The sequence below is a fragment of the Myotis daubentonii genome, chromosome 2 (genome assembly GCF_963259705.1).
Source record: "Myotis daubentonii chromosome 2, mMyoDau2.1, whole genome shotgun sequence".
Taxonomy (NCBI): Eukaryota; Metazoa; Chordata; class Mammalia; order Chiroptera; family Vespertilionidae; genus Myotis; species Myotis daubentonii.
The window spans coordinates 159555629-159562028 of record NC_081841.1 but is presented as its reverse complement, the minus strand read 5'-3'; the positions used below and the strand labels follow the sequence as shown (position 1 = coordinate 159562028).

General features: G+C 40.7%; 1 pseudogene; it reads left to right on the top strand.

Annotated features, from left to right (window-relative positions):
• Window positions 1–2760: 2760 nt before the first annotated feature.
• LOC132228441 (elongation factor 1-alpha 1-like) lies at window positions 2761–4176 on the top strand (annotated as a pseudogene).
• Window positions 4177–6400: the final 2224 nt, after the last annotated feature.

Below are 6400 nucleotides of genomic sequence, written 5' to 3'. Positions count from 1 at the left end.
CCTGCGGACTGAAGGGTCCCAGGTTCAGCTCAGGCCAAGGGCACATGCCTGGGTTGCGGGCTCGATCCCTGTGGGGCGTGCAGGAGGCAGCCAATCAATGATTCTCTCTCATCAATGATTTTTCTATCTCTCTCTCCTCCCTTCCTTTCTGAAATCAATAAAGAAATATATTTTTTAAAAAAGAAAGAAAGAAAGAAATGCTGCCCCTGAACTCTTACAGCAATAAGGCTGCAGAGATTTTTGGATTTTTATTCTAAGAAGAAAGGGAACCCAGTGAAAAGTTTAAGAAGAACACAATTCAATTTTTACTTTAAGAAATCACAGTAATTGATGAATAGAGAATATGTTGGATGGGAACAAAAGTGGGTGCAAGGAAACTAGTTGGAAAACTATTTTAGTAATCCCAGTAAGATGTGACGGTGGCTTCCATCAGGGTGGTGATATGGAAAGGGAGTAGACATATTTGAGAAAAAAATATAGGAGGGGGGAAAAATTAGAAGGTGACACTAAAAAAGAAGTAAATGCAGAAGGTAAAGCAGATTTGCAAAGGAAAACCTGCCATGATTATGTAGTTCCAACATGTAGTTCCAGTGACGGATAATAATGTAGGTAGGTTTATAGGAAATGGGACTAGAGAGAAGAAGGCAAGCCCTAAACCATAAAAAGCTTGTCTGTTTAGCTAAGGTGTATAAAGCTAAGAGATACTATTAAAGATTTTCTTTTTCTGTGTAACGTTTTTTCACATAATTTTTTTAAAATTTTGGGATAGCCCTGGCTGGATGGCTAAGTTGGTTAGAGCATTATCCCACATACCAAAAAATTTTCAGGTTCAAATCCGGGTCAGGGCACATACTTAGCTTTTGGGTTCAACTCTCCATTAGGATGCATAAGGGATGCAACAGATAGATGTTTCTCTCTCACCCGATTTTTTTTTTTCTTTCTCTCTCTCTCTCTCTTTCTACTCTTCCTGTCTCTAAAATCAATAATGAAAAGCAAACATATCCTCAGGTGAGGAGAGAGAAGAAAGAAAGAAAGAAAGAAGAAAGAAAGAAAGAAAGAAAGAAAGAAAGAAAGAAAGAAAGAAAGAAAGAAAGGAAGGAAGGAAGGAAGGAAGGAAGGAAGGAAGGAAGGAAGGAAGGAAGGAAGGAAGGAAGGAAGGAATTTAGTGATAAATTTAGATTTCAACAAAGTAGCAAAGATAATACAGAGAGTTCCTGTCTATCCCTCACCTAGTTTCCCCTAATGTCAACATCTTACACAATCATGATGCGTTTGTCAAAACTCAGAGCTCCATAATAGCACATTGCTACCCATTAAACTCCAGATTTTATAAGGTTTCACCTGGTTTTCCACTAATGTCCCTGTTCTGTTCCAGGATCCCATGCAGGATAGCACACTATGTTTGAGGAATCCTGTCTCCTTATGTACCTTTTGGCTGGGACAATTTTTCAGTGTTTCTTATTTTATGACCTTGACAGTTTTGAGGAGTACTGGTCAGATGTTTTGCAAACTATCTTTCAATTCATTTTCACCTGCTGTTTTTCTCCTAATTAGATTGGAAGGTTAAAAGATTTTAAGAATGGGAATGATAGATCAACCGAAGGACTTGTATGCATGCATATAAGCGCAACCAATGGACACAAGACACTGCGGGGGTGGGATAAGGGCATGCGACAGGGGGTAGGGGAGGCTGAGGGACGGTCAATGGGGGGGAAAAGGAGATATATGTACTACTATGTGTAATACTCTAAACAATAAAATAAAAATTTAAAAAAAAATGGGAATGATGCTGATTGAGTTTTAACTTAGAAAGATGACTGTGTATTGAGAGAGGACTAGAATGTTGTCGACTAATTTAGCGATGATAATTCCTGCAATATGAGACTAGAGGTGATTTCTAAACTTTCATCTGTGTAATTCTTTTATCTTGTTTCAGTACTTTATATGGAATGCAGGCCCTTTTATTTTTTAAAAACAAAAGAGTGATTTTTCTGTCAGAAGTAAAACTGGCACTAAGTAAATAATATGTCAACAGTGATTAATTCTGAGTGATTAGAATATGAATTATTCTCTTCTCTTGGATTTTTCTCAATCTTAAAAAATTCCAAAAGAAAAAGAAAAAAGGAAGGGGAAAATGAGAAGAGGGGAAACAGGGGCAACAGACAGGAAACTATTGCAGTAAATATTTGAAGTAAGAAAGATGCTGGAGGCCTGAACTCAGTGATGAAGGAATGAGAGAGATACTCAGTAAATGGAGGCCACAGGCCATGGTGACTAATTGGATAGAGGGCTCAGGAAGAAGGAAGAGTCTCTGGTTTCTAGCTTAGCAACTTCTGGTAATGTCATTCATACAACCGGTTTGAATGGTACAGCAGGTTTGAGGAGGAAGGAATTAAGTTAGTTGTAGATGCACAGGCAGTGGGATATTGCACCTGACACTATTTCCATTTATTTCTTTCTAGCTTATGTTTTTAGATGCTATTCTTCTTTTTTTAAAAAAAATATATATATATATATAATTCTCTGGCATGTTACTTAGCATCTTTTTATAAAATTCTTATTTATGAATAAGAATACAGGTATTCTAAAATAATAATTGTTCAGCTTTCTCACAACAGGTTTGCTGCCAGAACACAGGTGTTGTGAAAACTACCAAACCCAAAATGAGAAAGGAAGACCCATATCAACATCGTCATCATTGGACACATAGATTCTAGCAAATATACCACTATTGGCCAACTGGTCTACAAATATGGTGGGATCAACAAAAGAACTATGGAGAAATTTGAGAAGGAGGCTGCTGAGATGGGGAAGGCTCCTTCCAATATGCCTGGATCTTGGATAAACTGAAAGCTGAACGTGAGTGTGGTATCACCATTGATATCTCCCAGTGGAAATTCGAGACCAGCAGTATTATATGACCATCACTGATGCCCTAGGACACACAGACTCCATCAAAAACATGATTCCAGGCACATCTCAGGCTGACTGTGCTGTCCTGATTGTTGCTGCTGGTGTTGGTGAATTTGAAGCAGGTATCTCCAAGAACGGACAGACCATGAGCATGTCCTTCTGGCCTACACATTGAGTGTGAAACAGCTGATCGTTGGTGTTAACAAAATGGATTCCACTGAGCCACCCTATGGCCAAAAGATATAAGAAAATTGTTAAAGAAGTCAGCACCTACATTAAGAAAATTGGCTGCAACCCTGACACAGCAGCATTTATGCCAATTTCTGGTTGGCATGGTGTCAACATGCTGGAGCCAAGTGCTAATATGCCTTGGTTCAAGGGATGGAAGGTCACCCGTAAAGATGGCAATGCCAGTGGAACCACGCTGCTTGAAGCTCTGGATTTTAGCCTGCCACCAACTCGTCCAACTGACAAGCCCCTGTGTCTGCCCCTCCAGGATGTCTACAAAATTGGTGATATTAGTTCTGTCCTTGTGGGCCGAGTGGAGACTGATGCTTTCAAACCCGGCACGGGGGCCACCTTTGCTCCAGTCAATGTTACAACTGAAGTAAAGTCTGTTGAAATGCACCATGAAGCTTTGAGTGAAGCTCTTCCTGAGGACAATGTGAGCTTCAATATCAAGAACGTGTCTGTCAGAGATGTTGGCCATGGCCATGTGGCTGGTGACAGCAAAAATGACCCACCAATGGAAGCAAGCTGGCTTCCAGCTCAGGTGAGTTTTCTGACCCATCCAGACCAAATCAGTGCTGGCTAAGCACCTGTGCTGGTTGTCACTCAGCTCACATCGCTTACAAATTTGCTGAGCCGAAAGAGAAGATTGATCGTCATTCTGGGAAAAAGCTAGAAGATGGCCCCAAGTTTTTGGAATCTGGTGATTCTGCCCTCGTTGACATGATTCCTGGCAAGCCCACGTGTGTTGAGAGCTTCTCTGACTACCTTCCTTTGGGCCATGTTGCTGTTCATGACAGGAGACAGACAGCTGCTGTGGGTGTCATCCAAGCAGTGGACAAGAAGGCAGCTGGAGCTGGCAAAGTCACCAGGTCTGTCCAGAAAGCTCAGAAGGCTAAACGGATATTTTCCCCAATACCTGCCACCCCAGTCTTAATCAGTGGTGGAGGAACAGTCTCAGAACTGTTTGTCTCAATTGGCCACCGAAGTTTAATAGTAAAAGACTGATTAATGGTTATAAAACATTGTAAAACCTTCAGAAGGAAAGAATATTTTACGAACCATTTGGTTTTTTCTCTGTGTGTGAGGCAGTTTTTAAATTATTCATCTTTAAAATCAGTACTTTTCAATGGAGACAACTTGACCAAAAATCTGTCACAGAATTTTGAGACTCATTAAAACAAAGTTTAATGGGGGGAAGGGGGGAGTAATTGTTCAGATTGTCCCCCTCTCTTTCTAGATTCATGACCATGACACGTTAGTTAAAACTCAGAACCAACATCAGTACATTACTACTTACTAAACTTCAAATTTTATTTAGATTTTACTATTTCTTTTTATAATATCATTTTCCTGCATTTTTTTCTGTTCCAGGATCCTGTAGGTTTCTCTGTTTCTCATGGGAAAAGCAGAATGCAAGATCTCACTCTACCTTTGCACTTCCCAGAAATATGAACTTAGGTCTAAATTAAACACTCTGAAGATGTTTCTTCATTCATAAAATCAGAATGATAATATCAGCTCTGCCTTATTCAGAATGTGTTTGTGTGAATCATAAATGTAGATATGGGTAGTGCCTTAGTTCATTCAGGCTGCTATCACAAAATGCCACAGACTGGGTGGCTTATAAACAACAGAAATTTATTTCTCAGAGTTTGGGAGGCTGGAAGTCCAAGATCAGGGTGTCAGCATGATCGGGGGAGGCCCCTCTTCTAGGTCACAGACTTCTTGTTGTATCCTCACATAGAGGAAAGGGGCAAAGGTGCTCTGTGTGGCTTCTTTTATAAGGGCACTAATACCATTCATGAGGGTTCCATCCTCACGACCTCCAAAGGCCCCACCTCCTCATACCATCATTTTAGGGGTTAAGTTTCAATATGGTCACGTGCCAAATAATGACTTTTTAGTCAAAAAAGACTGTATATTATGGTACTCACATAAAATTATAATGGAGCTGAATTTCCTGTAAGAAATAGAGAGTATGTTGTTCAGGAAGAATTTTTTTTCTCTGATGGAAGCAGTATCTATGAGGCTTGGCCATATATTCCCTCTCACTCACAACACCTCAATTTTGAGTGCACATATTACCTCCCAGTCAGCCTCTGACCTGTTTCAGCACAGAGGAGCCTGTCTCCCCAGCATTACATATTCAGAGGGCACTACTGCCATCCCAGATCTAGCTTGATGATCTTCAGAGTGCATCGCTGTAAATTCTTGTTGAGGACCTAAGATCCTGTCCAAGAATACAGGTCCAAAGAAGCAGTGTTAACAAGCCTTAAATGACACTGCCACCTTAGTAAAAGCTTTCTGGGGTAGCGTGGAGCCAGCCTGTCCCTGTACTTTGGAAATATTTTCAGGTTGTAAAGATATAAAGCACAGATAAGCTTTAGTTCTTCCACCAGCTCAATGCCAGAGAGAGCCCTTTGTGTCAGATAGGGACAGTGGAACCAAACACAGACTTCCAAATCAAAAACTGAGAATCTTCAGTTCCACGCCCTCTCCATGTTAAACATCCTCTTTTTTTAATGAATTGCCACAAAGTTTATTCATCTGATCACTGCTCCAACATGCAATAGGCAAAAATCACATTGCCATGAAAATCCCCTATGTTGTCATAGCTGGGTGGCTCAGTTAGTTGGAGCATCATCCAGTGCATGAAAAGGTTGCAGTTTCAATTCCTGGGCAGGGCACCTACCTAGGTTGCAGATTCCATCCCCAGTCAGGATGTGTAAAGGAGGCAACCCGTCGATTTTTCTCTCAGATCAATGTTTCTCTCTCTCTCCCTCTCTCCCCCCACCCCCAATAAAAATATATCCTCAGGTGAGGATTATTTAAAATTCCTTCATCTCTCCATCTTGATTTCTTATTCCTCCTGATCCTCAGGCCACTTTTTACTCCCTCCTGACAGTCTCTATTATGGTGATCTACACCTGGGTAAGCCAGTTTCTTCTAGATATTTCCAGTCAATCCAGTCCATAGCCCTGTCCATGAAGCAGCATCGAAAGCTCAGTGTTCTATTTCTGACCCTGTCAGAAGGTAGCAGGAGGGGGCAGGTGGGACAGTACTGTACAGGCCTTCACATTCACTCACTGCTCACTCACTGACTCACTTCCAGTCCTGCAAATTTCACTCATGGTAAGTGCCCTGTACAGGTGTAGCATTTTTTATCTTTTATACCATATTTTTACAGTATCTTTTCTATGTTTGGATATGTTCAGATAACAAATATTTACCATTGTGTTACAATTGCCTACAGTGT